The sequence below is a fragment of the Psittacula echo genome (genome assembly GCF_963264785.1).
Source record: "Psittacula echo genome assembly, chromosome: 4".
In the NCBI taxonomy this organism is placed as follows: Eukaryota; Metazoa; Chordata; class Aves; order Psittaciformes; family Psittacidae; genus Psittacula; species Psittacula echo.
In genome coordinates, this window is record NC_137738.1 from 32,454,002 (window position 1) to 32,469,588 (window position 15,587).

Below are 15,587 nucleotides of genomic sequence, written 5' to 3' on the forward strand. Positions count from 1 at the left end.
AAACAAGTCTAAAATAGTCAACAAATCAACAAAACAGGACATCCTAGCTCAGTCACCAAACTTCTCCAGAAGTGACAGCATGTGAATACCTCAGTATTAGAGACCTGCAGTAAAAAGCCTTTTTCCTGACTTCACTTGGAACCTCAGATGTTCCACCCTGTATTGGAAATAAAAGCTCTCAGTGACATTGCATATATATGTGAGAAGTTCCTGAAAAAGAATGAAGAAAGCTCCAACTAGAAGAAATTCCAAAGCAATAGCATAGCTTCATAAGCCTTTATAAAGGGAAAATTAACTGTTAGAGATTAGGAAGGACATGTGGTAATATTGTAAAAAAATGAAATTTTCTCCATTGAAAGTTTTCTGTGTCAGTCCCTCAACATGTGATAAGATGCCATTCTCACATCTAGATAAACAGGGAAACAGAGGAAAGCATTTACAGCCTGTTGGGACCTTTTTAGACCTCTTTGCTAAATGAAAGTAGTAAGGTCACTTCCATACAGAGCCCTGCTCAACCCAGCAGAATTATGTGTTCCAGTGATGTCTTCCCTGTGCAGAATGAAGAAGACCTTCCTCCAACCTGGGAGTTTGCCTGGCCAGAAACTGACATCCCAAATTCACCAAGTCTCTGGCAAAATTTGTAGTGGCATCTGCATATCAAAGGATTCACCCTAAACACATATCTTGAAGCATTAAGTGCCAAACTGGAATGACATAAACCCCCCTGTTCAAATGCACTAAGAAATAATTGGAAGAAACATTAAACCATGGTCTTAAGTGCCTGCACCAGGAAAGAGACTTAAGGAAACCACAGTTGCAACCTATTCCTTGAGCAATAAGAAACTACTAAAGTTGGCGTCATTATTTAAGTAATTGACAATGTGGGCTATTAATGGAATGAAATGTGAAATACCAAGGAGTGTTACAAATTATAAAAAATACAGAATTGACTTGTGCTATGATACAACTTCTCTTTCAATTTATTCCTTAACAGGTACATATAAAGTAGAATATAATTTACTGAATAATCCTGAATTCTGCTATATGGAAAATTTGGCTTTTGATAAAATTTCTGAGAAGCTCAGAATTTGTTTAACTTGGGTTCTTAATGACCCTACAACTTTGGCATGGAAAGCAAACTGGTGTTGTTATGAAGAGAGAAAATGGAAAATCGGAGAAAACATACTTTTCCATAGTGGAAGATCTGAAAAGATGTTAGTGCTCAAATACAAATTAGTAGTTTTATTTTACTGCAAACATCTGTGTCCTGAAACCAATTTTGCATGCAGCCAGTGGAAACGAACACTTCCCATGTGTGCTGGCCTAACACTAGAGAAATGTTTAGAGCGGCTGGAGAGCTCTCGTACAAAACACTTTCCTTTGGAAAATGGCAAGCTGTCGAAACAGTCTTTTTAAGAATGGGTTGTTTTCAAAAGCTTTTTGATTTTTGAAAGAAAAGTATTGACACTGCCAAAAAAAATTTTGGCCTAACTTTTTCTTTAATTCAAGATTCAATTTTTAGTTCAAACTAACTTCTTATTCACTTAAATTAATTAATGTGTGACAGTAATTAATTAACTTCAGATACAACTATGTCAACATTATCTGAACAATCTGCTCAATGTGCTTACTGCTAGAGGATGATGCCACAGCAGAACAGAAGAAATACCATTTGCGTATTTTAACTAAATATTCTAGACAACGAGCTATCTTATTACAGTGTAAAAGATTGTATCTGCAAAAATTATACATAAAAATAATATTTTGTAATAATAATGTTATACTGTTAAATTAATAAATGTGTCATAGCAGAATTATATTTGTCATAACATGAACACAACTGAACAAAAATAAACACAAGTAAATCAAATTATATAAGTAATGTTACACTTTGATTTTTGCTGAGAGACAGTATTGTGCAGCTTTCACATTTCCCACTTTCCCCACAGCAAGGATACATACTTTCCAAGCATTAGCATGTGCATAACTTGGTCATTTGAGGACCAAGTCCTCTATGTTTTTCTGCTAATCATTTGTTCACCCGAGGCACCATTTTCTGAATCAATGGTCTAAAATCTGTTGACATAAATTATGTTTGAATAGACAGACACATGACTATTTGGGAGTATGCTAGAGAGAAAAAAAAAAAAAAGTAGAGTGAAGTGTTGATTTATTTAAATTTGGCAAATACATAAGATTGGTAAATAGATTAGACTGAGGAAACTAAATTAGATTTTCCCGATCATCTCTCATTTTATTCCAGTTCAAATATTGATAGCAATCCAGCAGGCAAAGTAGCAGATTATTTAAATGGTTTGGAAACCATTTCAATGTGTCCCATGTTTACTGAGCCCTGAGATGCAAATTTTCAATTGCTATTGTATGCAAACTGGAAATCTGATATATTGGGGAATATTCTCTAGAGGGTGTGTTTAAATTAACACATCCAGATTCCACTAAAGTGAGTAGCAGTTAAGCACTAAGGTATCTCTGCATTCAGGATTACCCTACACAGTGTTTTCCTACTCATAACCAAAATTCCAGCAGGGTCAATGGGTTGGTCTGCTGCAACTCACATAAATCAGATTAAGCATTCACAAACTTCTGCTAAAAAGGTAATTTTTTAATATGTATATTATTTTAGCTTTTAAGCCAAAATATTACCTGTGAATACTGAACTCTTGATTCATTAACAAACTACCCCGATTGCTACTGTCCTTCTTTCCTTCCTTCCATCCTGGCTGTTGGCAAATGAATCTCAGAATTCTTGTTGACTGCAGTGCCATTCTATAAGTAACTGAATGAGTAGAAAAGGTTTTACCTTAATTCAGACCCTTTTCTTTATGTTCTCATTCCGATTTCCTTATTATTAACTGTCATAGTAGTGGTTTTTTTCTCAATTTTATTACATGGTGGAGTTTTCTACTATGTATTTATTTTTCTGCAATAGATTTTATTATCATATAGTTCTGTTCTATTTTTTTTTTTCCTCTGATTATTTTTATTTCACCCTAACTGGTGAAATTCAAATTAATAAGGGAAAAAGTGCTAACCATTCCCTTCCCTGTTTTCTCCTTGTCAACCCGCATGGGATGCAGAGGGAATGGCAAGACTTGATTGTGTCTTTTTGGGGGTTTTATTTGGTTTTTTGTTTGTTTTTCTTTTAGGGACCATTACAAACAGAAGAGGACAACTGCTCGAGTTGGTATTTCTAGAATGGTTAATCAGATTCAAAAGATAGCTCACATTACACACTTCTGCAAGGATTTCACTTACCAAACTCACACAGGTTTTCCAGGGGGTTCTCATTAATCTCCATGTGCATAACAAAAAATAATAAATAAACTTTAAAAAACTAAATAAATTATTGCCTTTGGAAAGAACTGGTAGCAGCAACCACAGATTTTGAAAATTGTCTGTTGTACTCTAAGCATTGAATTCTGGATTATAGTTACGTGCCTAAAATGCTGTTTGCTATGTCAGCTTGTTCTATGAACTTAAAAAGATTATCAAAGCTATTAAATGAGGCAAGTAAACAAATTATTGGATTTAAGATTTCTCTTGCTTCTCTATTTAAGAAAATATGATATAATTTTATGCAGCATCTGCTGTAAATTAAATGTGTCATTCAGCCCCTTTTTCACAATTCCTACATACACATTTTCCTTGATAACAAACAAACAGTGTTCTGAAGCTCTGAAAGCCCACAGCTTTCACAGTTTGTGCTGCATCAAGAAAGTATGCCTGTTCTTGTTCTTACCAGGAAAAACTGATTTAGTTTAAACATGCTGATAAGTGTAAAAATGGTAATATTCCAAGGTATTGTGGTTTTGATGAAAACAGCTTGTTAAATATATCAAAGCATACCATAGATGACAGCTGAATGAAACTGAATGGTTAGGAATTGCTTATGGTTGAAAACATGCTTTCTTTACTTGAAATTTAACAACATCTGTACATACTCCACCCAAATATTTGTGTTCTAATTCTTGGCATTGTGATGCATACAGAGAAAAGCTAAAGAACTTCTTAAGTTCAGAAATTGTGCAGAACAATTAAACAAGATGTCATTCAGATTCAGCTGCTGTGACAAGGAAGAGAATAAAACGTGAATTACATGCAGAATATTATTCCCCTTCTGCGAACAGCATCAGAATATTTTTTTGGCTTTTGGGCTAACAAGTGACACAGTTAGCTGAGTGACACTTCGTTTCTGGCTAATTCTTGGCAACTGACTCAAAGAAGTCTTTGTACAGCTGCACTGACTGACATAAGCTCTACTATGGTATAAGGTGCTGTTTATTAAGTGCTTTGGAGAATCCTATGAAAACTTTGCCTTCCAAGGTAGTAGAGAGATTAAGCATTTTTTTAACTCTTCCTATTTTTTTTTTTTTTTTTTTTTTTTTTTTAGTTTTAAGCACCAAGGACTCATTTCTTGCCTCAAAAAATTCAATGGCAATTTTAACATTAAATTCAACAATGTCAGTATTTAGTTCTCAAATGACAATTGTAGAGTTGTATATTGTGTATGCTTTTCATGTCTACTGGGAAGCTGCACTTGGGATACCAACCACTCCTTTGGTTTTAAACAGTCTTTGAACACTTAAACATGACAAGATAAAAGAGAGTTTTGAGATTCATGTGGATGACTGGAGCCGTGGTTACGATGTAGGAGAGGCAGCACCACCCAGCCATCTTTTCTTCAGGGACACCATTTTGATTCAGTAGTTTCAGGCAGAAGTTTCAGTGTGTCAGTGACTGCCCAGCAATGCTTTGCAGATTGCAGAAACCTCTTTGTAGAGATCTCTGTATCTCTGCCCAGGTAAGCATTAAAGTACAGCCTGAAAGTACAAAACACTGATGTTGAATTATTGACTGTTCTGACGATGCATGCTGAAACTCAGTGCAAAGCAATCTCATTTCAGATCTATGGCTCCGTAAAAGAGTAATAAACATTCATAGAGTCATATCATCTTTAAAAACCATTCCCTTGAAAAGGTAAAGCTCGAGGACTGTTTGGTAAATCACCTGACTTTGTGTTGCCTATCAATCACAGATATTATTATCACTCTGGATGTAAATTAAGAAAGAATTTATTTATACAGTGCTTAAGTGGGCAAGGAAGAGAGACATTTCTAGGGGCATGGAAAAAATCAGTGCTCAGAATATTTCAGTGGGATATTAAGTAACTGGAATAGCCATTTACATCACAGCATCACAATAATGATAAAAGTTCACCAGCTGACATGATGCCAATGCAAATGGAAGAGTTCCTATCTACATCTAAATGTTCCCTTTCCCTTTGATGTTTGGCAAGATACTACATTTTTCATGGATACTAGCAAGATGAGTACTAAAAATCTCCTGAGCACAAAAAACTCATGAAATGTACTGCAAAACTGACAGGTAAAACTGGTAGCTGCTGCCGATGTAATGACAGTCATTAATTATGGCTCCTACAGTACCTGCACTCATGTCTTGTTTAAGTTAAGTTTATCCACACACGTGAAGTGTAAGTAGGAGATTTTTGCAAAAAAGTCACTAAAGATGTAGTGTTTGCGAAACAGGTAGTTAGGGAATACCTGAAAACATTATATTTGCAGGACACCAAGAATATGAATAACTGCCATTATTCTGTGTTTTATACTAAATGGGCAGTTACAATTAAAATCTCCACATCATGAAGTTGTCTCCAAGGAATGAGATTAATAATTTCTCCAACAGGGCAAATTTTCAATTATAATTGCAGCTAAGCTGCAATTTTTTGTAAAAGTAATTTTTTGCAAAAGTAATTTTTTGGAAAAAGTCAGACTTATTTCAGTTTTCTTAATAAAAGGCAACAGTTTGAAAGAAAACTTCTACAAAATTGCATATTGCTTTAATTTTCATCAGCTTTTATGGAAGGAAATAGCTGTTTATCACCCAGCTAAGGTTAAGCTATATATATGTAGCAATGAAATTAGACTTTAAGCTCTATAAAAAAAAATAAAAATCATGTATTCAAATGGCGATGTTGTGGTTTCTTCTGTGATATGTTCAATGGAAATGTTGGCCCCTAACAAAAGTCGCCACTATCTCTCATGGAAGACCTCCCAAATGCACAGCTGTTTTCTGAGAATCAAATGCAAACCACACAACTGATATTTGTATATAGCATTTGACTCTGTTTTTTCCTCCAGCTGCTGACAGTTTAATAAGACTTGAAAATAGCCAAAGACTTCATAATTCCTGGAGAAGAATGGGATGTATTCCTTAGTCCTTTGCTGAAAGAGCTTCAAGAAAGCTCTGCCTGAAAAGGTGGGCTTCACTATTTGTTAGCTTTCTTTGTTCTTTCTAAAAGAAAGTTTTCCTGGACAGCTTAACCTTCTTCCTCACAGGGTCCTGGCCATTCTGATTAAACCAGATCACCAGTAAAGTACAAGGAACAGATGATAAGACCGTGCATGTAAGGAAAAGAGCACTGGCTAGAATACGGGGACATGCCTTTTGACTTGTTTCACTGGCTGCTTATGCTTCCCCACACACACGCTCCTGCATGAGAGATCAGAATGGCAATGTCTTCCCTCACAATGATTAAAAAAAATCCTCATAATCTCTTGTTTATTTTTTTTAACTCTGTCAAGCTTCACTAATTTGGGGATCTATTTAGGCACTGCTGCACAAGAGACGATTAAACAGCCCTATACTACCAAAGACACTCCTCAGCTCCACATTTCCTGTGTAGCTCTTCCAGCCTGTGATTTTAGGCAGCTGTATGAGTAGTGAGGCTATTGCAGTCCTCATTGCTTGTGACGTGGGTGATGAGAAGTGACCCTGTAACGGCTGGGTTTGAGTTCCTGCCTACAGTGCTGACACTTAACATCCCATATAATCACCTGCCACGTATAGCGGGGCAGCAGAACAGCAGTAACAGAGATAGCACTCGGGTTTTACTCAACTAAGAAGGATTTGCCTCCATGTGGGCTAAGGTTGCACAGTGCACATCATGCCCATAACGCTCTTCCCTTGAGCTCAGAGGAGAACATCTCTCCAAGACTATATTTTATAGATCTTACTTAACAATAAAAGCTCAGTCCAGCCTTATTTGAGAGAGCAGCAGCAGTCAGCAAGTATCTAAACCCTTGGCTAAACCAGAAACCAACTGTTGAGTGTGGCAGAATTTTTAATGTAGTAAAACCTTTGTTAGAGCAATGTACAGCAACATGAATTACTTGCTTTGAATTCAATATATTGTTCTAGCAATGAATCACCTGTCAGGCAAAATAAGACTAAAGACTATTTTTATTTTCCCAGCTCTAAAACTTCTTTGCTTCCTGTTAATTAGCAAATGAAAGGCACTACTTGTACATGGAACATACTGGTGTAAAAACACAATGAAAATGTGTTCCTTTTGTTTCTATCAGGCATCCTGGTGTCTGCTGGTGCTCGTAGCCACAACCTGTGAAATGACTTTCTATAGTTACCTCTAGCATCCAAAAGTCATGAGTGCTTATACATAATATTAGCTTAAAAATTAAGCTGCACCCCAAAAGACCAGAAATAATAATACTGCAGAAATAATAATATTGTATAAGGGTATTTCTTGAATTTCTCCTCTATTATTGAAACTTGAAAGCAAAGCTGAGCAAACATAATCCCCAGCCAAAACAAACTCATAAAATACTGCATGCATCCAAAATTCAAGTGTCACACTATATATTCTTTCCTTTAGAAAGAAAATAAAAGAATGCACACATTTGCCATGGTTTATGTTAGCTCATTTAGCTACCTAAAAGTTAACTGTTTCATCTAAGTGTATCCATCACTCTACAACCAATGGGGAGACATTCTTAGAGGATAAGTGATCCTGTGTCAAAATAGGTGATAAATATGAACAGAATTGATTATTCCCTGGTAATTAAGCCTCACTGGGTACTGAAAGGGCTTTTAGGAAAACAGCTGAGGCTTGACACTGTGCTTGTAGACAGTCATATTTAGAGGAGATGAAACCTGGGTAAGGCAATGTGACAATCTTACTAGCACAGTACAAGGACCTCTCCATAAGACACAATGGAATTGCTAGCATATTCATATATTTAAGTTATTCTGGAAATGTCTATATTCATTCATTTCTAGTAGAGGTTCAAATTCAAATTACTTCAGAACTTGTCACTTTCAGAGAAATGCAGAGCACTGCAATATTCTGCTATGATCACAGTAGCTTTCTGGATAATATAACCCCAATATTCTTTTAAACAAACTGGATCAATCTTTCAAAACTCAGTCCTTTCACTATTTCTTTGGTGGTTTGGGTTTTTTTTTAAGCATTACTGTATTTTCTGTAAATATCTCTAGGAGACAATAGCAACGGTCAGTGGTGACTACTAGGCTTTGCTGAGATAACTGAGAATGCCATGTCCAGAATATAACTTTTAGCCACCTGCTATAAAATTTTAACAGAAAAGCATCCTCTTATATAATTATGGAAAAATTAAAGTTATGGAAATCCACATTGAATTTTCAGGCAAATGCCTCAAGATGATGTTTAAATCCAAAAACACTTAAGTGGTGTAATACTGATTTCCCTCCCAAAGGCATACGTATTTTGGGTTTGTTCCACTGATTTGCTTCCTTTTTCTTCATTAGATCAAAACATTAAGGTAAGGTGCCATTAAAAACAAAGACTAGCAGCTCCATAGGCCACATGCAGAGTAATCACTTGCAATATATTTTCTCAGCACAATAGTGTTTCTGCCTCAAATCAAGATCCATTGAGTAAATATTTGCATAGTGGGCAATGCTGCCAATGACCGGTTCCCCAAGTCTAGAGGTAGAACAGGTAAATCCAGTGGGAAAATTCAATTGGATATTCTTATGGGCAAATGTTATACAGGTTTGCAGCGGAAAAGTTTCTTCTTGCACATTATTTTGAATTCATTTCATATTAATTATAAATTAATTATTCAAATGTTTATTATTTTCAAATCAACATTTAAAATTTGCATTTCCATGAGTTTTGAATTAAAATCATATGTAAACCCATATGGTTTAGAATCATAGAATCATAGAATAGTTAGGGTTGAAAGGACCTTAAGATCATCTAGTTCCAACTCCCATGCCATGGGGAAAGAATGCCTCACACTAAACCATGCCATCCAAGGCTCTGTCCAACCTGGCCTTGAACACTGTCAGGGACGGAGCATTCACAACCTCCCTGGGCAATCCATTCCACTGCCTCACCACTCTCACAGTAAAGAATTTCTTCCTTATATCCAATCTAAACTTACCCTGTTTCAGTTTTAACCCATTACCCCTTGTCCTGTCACTACAGTCCCTGATGAATAGTCCATCCCCAGCATCCTTGCAAGCCCCCTTCAGATACTGGAAGGCTGCTATGAGGTCTCCACACAGCCTTCTCTTCTCCAGGCTGAACAGACCCAACTTCCTCAGCCTGTCTCCATATGGGAGGTGCTCCAGTCCCCTGATCATCCTTGTGGCCCTCCTCTGGATTTGTTCCAACAGTTCCATGTCCTTCTTATGTTGAAGACACCAGAACTGCACACAATACTCCAAGTGAGGTCTCACAAGAGCAGAGTAGAGGGGCAGGATCACCTCCTTCGACCTGCTGGTCACGCTCCTCTTGATGCAGCCCAGGATACAGTTGGCTTGCTGGGCTGCGAGCACACACTGCCGGCTCATGTTCATTTTTTCATTGACCAGCACCCCCAAGTCCTTCTCTGCAGGGCTGCTCTGAATCTCTTCTCTGCCCAACCTGTAGCTGTGCCTGGGGTTGCTCCAACCCAGGTGTAGGACCTTGCACTTGGCATGGTTAAGCTTCATCAGCCCACCTCACACGTCTGCCAAGGTCCCTCTGGATGACATCCCTTCCCTTCGGCGTATCAACCGAACCACCCAGCTTGGTGTCATCAGCAAACTTGCTGAGGGCGCATTCAATCCCACTGTCCATGTCACCGACAAAGATGTTGAACAAGACCGGTCCCAACACCGATCCCTGAGGGACACCACTCGTTACCGATCTCCAGCTGGACATTGAGCCATTGACCACAACTCTTTGCATGCGGCCATCCAGCCAGTTCTTTATCCACCGAGTGGTCCACCCATCAAATTGATGTCTCTCCAATTTAGAGACAAAGATATCATGTGAGACAGTGTCAAATGCTTTGCACAAGTCCAGGGAGATGACGTCAACTGCTCTGCCCCTGTCCATCAGTTCCGTAGCCCCACCAAGAAGGCCACCAGATTGGTCAGACAGGATTTCCCCTTAGTGAAGCCATGCTGGCTGTCACCAACCACTTCCTTGTTTTTCATGTGCCTTAGCATGCCTTCCAGGAGAATCTGCTCCAAGATTTTGCCAGGCACAGGGGTGAGACTGACTGGTCTGTAGTTCCCCCGGTCATCCATTTTCCCCTTCTTGAAAATGGGGGTTATATTTCCCTTTTTCCAGTCGTTGGGAACTTCTCCTGACTGCCACGATTTTTCAAATATGATGGCCAGTGGCTTAGCAACTTTATTCGCCAGCTCCTTCAGGACCCGCGGATGGATTTCGTCAGGTCCCATGGATTTGTGTGCATTTAGGTTTTTAAGATGGTCTCCAACCCAATCCTCTCCTACAGTGGGCCTAGGGTCTTCATTCTCACAATCCCTGCATTCGCCTTCCAAGACTTGGGTGATGCGGTCAGAGACTTTGCCAGTGAAGACCGAGGCAAAGAAATCATTAAGAACCTCAGCTTTCTCCAAATCCCAGGTAGCCAGTTCTCCAGATATCTTCCAGAGGGGGCCTACATTGTCCCTAGTCTGTCTTTTATTCGCTACGTACCTATAGAATCCCTTCCTGTTATCCTTAACATCCCTAGCCAAGTTCAATTCTAACTGGGCCTTAGCTTTTATAACCTGGTCCCTAGCTTCCCAGACAACATCCCTGTATTCTTGCCAGGCTGCCTGTCCTTGCTTCCACCTTTTATAAGCCTCTTTTTTCCTTCAAAGTTTCCTCAGCAGCTCCTTATCCATCCAAGGAGGTCTCCTGGCCCTCCTGCTGCACTTCCTTCTAGTTGGGATGCAACACTCCTGAGCTTGGAGCAGGTGATCCTTGAATATCAACCAACAGTCTTGGGCCCCCCTGCCTTCTAGGGCTGTATCCCATGGAACCTTACTAAGCAGGTTCCTAAAGAGGCCAAAGTCTGCTCTCTTGAAGTCCAGGGCAGTGAGCTTGCTGCACGCTCTTCTCACTGTCCCGAGGATCTCAAATTTGACCATCTCATCGTCACTGCAACGAAGGCTGCCCTGGAGTGTCACATTTCCAATGAGCCCTTCCCTGTTGGTGAGCACGAGGTCAAGCATGGCACCTCTCCTTGTCGGCTCCTCTATTACTTGCAGAAGGAAGTTGTCTTCCACACAATCGAGGAACCTCCTGGATTGCTTGTGCCGGGCCGTACCTTCACTCCAACAGATGTCAGGGTGGTTGAAGTCTCCCATGAGCACAAGGGCCTGTGAGCGTGAGGCTGTTCCTATCTTTCTATAGAGCACTTCATCCACAGATTCCTCTTGATCAGGTGGTCTGTAACAGATCCCCACAGTAATGTCTCCCATCGCTGTTCTCCCTTTAACCCTGACCCACAAACTCTCTGTCGACTGCTCACCCGTCCCCAAACAGAGTTCCATACTCTCCAGCCTATCCCTAACATAAATAGCAACTCTCCCTTCCCGCCTGCCAGGCCTGTCTAAAGAGTCTGTAACCTTCTATTCCAACACTCCAGTCATAGGAGCCATCCCACCATGTTTCTGTGATGCCTACTATATCATACCCCCGTAGACATGCACACATCTCTAATTCCTCTTGTTTGTTTCCCATGCTATGGGCATTTGTATAGAGGCATCTGAGCCGAGCTTCAAGTGAAGCCGGCTCATTGGCTGGAGCAGCTGGAATATCTCTGCATCGCTCTGAGCATTTATTGTAGTTGCTGGCAACTGACTGGGTGTGTTGGGATGGAATGATGCCCGCCTCCCCCAACACATCTAAAGAAATCTTGACCAGCCTGGCAAGCCTCCTACCAAAACCTCTCTTCCTCTTCTTTGTCAGATCATCTCCTCCAGCCCCCAGTAGACCTGGCCTACTAACTTGGGTCCCGTATTCAAAACACCCAAACCCCTGACTATGGCACCACCCTTTTAACCATTTATTAACCTGGCCAATCCTCCTAGCTTTGTTAAGGTCCTCCCCTGTATCCTGGAGAATTGATGAAAAGACAATCTGAGCTCCAGAGCCCCTAACCACCTCTCCCAGGGCTCTGTAGTCCTTCTTTATGTTCTCCAGCCTACTGCTATCAACATCGCTAGCACCCACATGGATCACCAGAAGTGGGTAATAGTCCGTGGGTCTCACTAGAGCAGGCAGCCTCTCTGCAACATCCCTGATCTGTGCCACAGGTAGGCAACACATCTCCCCCGAGACCAGGTCAGGCCGACAGATGAGTGCCTCTGTCCCTTTCAAAGTAGAGTCCCCTACCACTATGACCCGTCTCTGTTTCCTGGCAGCACCAGCAGTGATCTTCTTTACCAGCGCATCAGCCGGTTGTTTCTGGTGCAAGTGACCTTCCTTCTTAGCCCCCTTAGCAGAACAACAAAGCGGTTTTGGGTGGGGACAACAGCTTTAGGAGGAAGACCCTTGTTTTTAATTGTCCTCTTCCTCTTTTTTTTGTTGTTTTTTGTTGTTACTATTTCCCAGCTTCCTGGGTTGACAGCCTCCTCCACTCCTCCATGAGCTTCAGGGGACGCTTGATGCCCCTGCACAGTTTGGGCCTGGAGGAGGCAGCCCTGCTTCCTCTCAGCTTCCCTGACATTGTCATTCCCTTGTCATTTATAAATGTATTGGTTTGTGTTTCAGTTCACATTGTTGTGACTTAGCTGCTGAAATTTCACTGGAATTTTCTATTAATTGTCTCCTCTTTCATAGACTTTCTGAGACTTTTCTTTGTGATTGTGTGAAAAGAAAATCTTCCTGTCTTCTGGCCAGTCAGTATTTTGTTTGGTCTCCATTTCAGAACTGTGTGTGTGAAGTGCAGAATGACTGAGAACATGAATGCCCTTGCACCAAGCAAGATATGTCATGAAGCCTCCCCTCTCCTGTCACTACTCCCCCTTAGCTAATCTCCAAGAGATTCAGAGATGTCTGTTGTTAAACCTTTCTTGCCAAAATGCTTAAATCCCAGAAAGATCTGAATCTTTGGATCAGCAGAAGTTAGATATTTTTGCTTCTGTGTGATCCACATGTACGCAGTTCTCTGTACTTTCTGCCCTGTACTTTCACAAAAAGACTTGTAAGCCATCTCAGTATGAGATGAATTAGCTTTTCAATTAAACTGGTATGAGATGGCTCTGGTTAGCTAAGGCAATATACCAGTATGGAAAAATGAGTGCCACTTAATAAATTTCCAAGCAATATTGCCAAATCCACTGGAATGACTGACATCAACCACAGTAATTTAAGGATTTCACTGTACTTACTCCATTCTTTCCAGTGCCATCTCCATATAAAGAAACACACACCAATATACATGCTTTCACTTTGTCTTCCAGGTCATTCACAAGCACACAGAAAAGTTGCTTATGTATTTACAGCTTCTTTACTGACTTTTTTTTCTTTGCTTGTGTTTATTTTCTCAGTCACTTCTAAAGCGATGAGAATGTGTCCCCAGATGCTTTGTTTTCACCATAGTGACCTGATTAAGTTCCTTCTAAAAAAGAGCACAGACCTTCATACATATCAAGGATCTGGAGAGGATCTGGTTTGAGACCATCTTAAAAACCTAAATGCACACAAGTCCATGGGACCTGACGAAATCCATCCGCGGGTCCTGAAGGAGCTGGCGAATGAAGTTGCTAAGCCACTGGCCATCATATTTGAAAAATCATGGCAGTCAGGTGAAGTTCCGGACGACTGGAAAAAGGGAAATATAACCCCCATTTTCAAGAAGGGGAAAATGGATTTTGTTTTGTCGGAGCAATCCCAGGCACGGCTACAGGTTGGGCAAAGAAGAGATTCAGAGCAGCCCTGCAGAGAAGGACTTGGGGGTGTTGGGGGGTGATAGAAAAATGAACATGAGCCGGCAGTGTGCATTCACAGCCCAGAAAGCCGACCGTATCCTGGGCTGCATCAAAAGGAGCATGACCAGCAGGTCGAAGGAGGTGATCCTGCCCCTCTACTCTGCTCTTGTGAGACCTCACTTGGAGTATTGTGTGCAGTTCTGGTGTCTTCAACATAAAAAAGACATCGAACTGTTAGAACAAATCCAGAGGAGGGCCACGAGGATGATCAGGGGTCTGGAGCACCTCCCGTATGAAGATAGGCTGAGGAAGTTGGGTCTGTTCAGCCTGGAGAAGAGAAGGCTGCGTGGAGACCTCATAGCAGCCTTCCAGTACCTGAAGGGGGCTTGCAAGGATGCTGGGGATGGACTATTCATCAGGGACTGTAGTGACAGGACAAGGGGTAATGGGTTAAAACTGAAACAAGGTAAGTTTAGATTGGATATAAGGAAGAAATTCTTTACTGTGAGAGTGGTGAGGCAGTGGAATGGATCGCCCAGGGAGGTTGTGAATGCTCCATCCTTGGCTGTGTTCAAGGCCAGGTTGGATGAGGCCTTGGGTGGCATGGTTTAGAGTGTGGTGTCCCTGCCCGTGGCATGGGAGTTGGAACTAGATGATCTTAAGGTCCTTTCCAACCCTAACTATTCTGTGATTCTATGATTCTATGATCAAGGTTAATGTTCCCCAGTATAGATATTTATATTTGAGCTAGCTTTGGGGATTCCTTCTATAATCAGAGTGGAGAAAAGTGGACTTCTGTTGGGTGCAATTAATCTCATTTTGACAGCGATATCTACTACATCAGGGAAATCCACTGCAGAATTATTTGTCTTTCCCTATTTGCCTTGGTCTGCATGAGACTATCTCACAACTGCACTTTAGATGTCTAACATTACATGATGGGTGGATTCCATAACTCACATTCCACAGCTCAGGAACAAAGGGTAGAAATGGGAATGAAAAGCTATGAAAAGAATTGTAATATTTTAGGTATTTTGGAACATCACAGGGGAGGAAGGTCAGCTCAAAATTTAGGGTTTAAGTCAAGTTACAGCTTTCTCAACACAGTTATTGAGAAAAAAATAGCTGCTTTAAGTACCCCTGAAGGTAGGCTAAAACTTTTTTTGGTGAGATAAGGGAGCTCTAAATTTAAATCCCTTTAGAGAAAGAAATGCACTCTTTAATTTGTCCTTTCTATAGCTTTCCTTTTAATTACGGAAAAATTAAATTAAGTGGAGAGTTGTAAAGTGCTTCATTCTGACATCCCTGGCATGCTTATTCTATTAGACCTTTGCATAATACTTTTCAACTTCCTGATGTATGTCAAAACAATCTCAAATACACTAACTGCACATATGCTGTTGAATCTGCATTCTTATTAAAATCCTCCTCACCCAAACCCTGATTGCTAGGAGACTGAGACAGCTTAGAACACAGTTAGACTGAAATTTACTTTGACAGATGTCTGAAGAGACTTTGTCATATTAGAGTATGCCTTTTCTTAAATA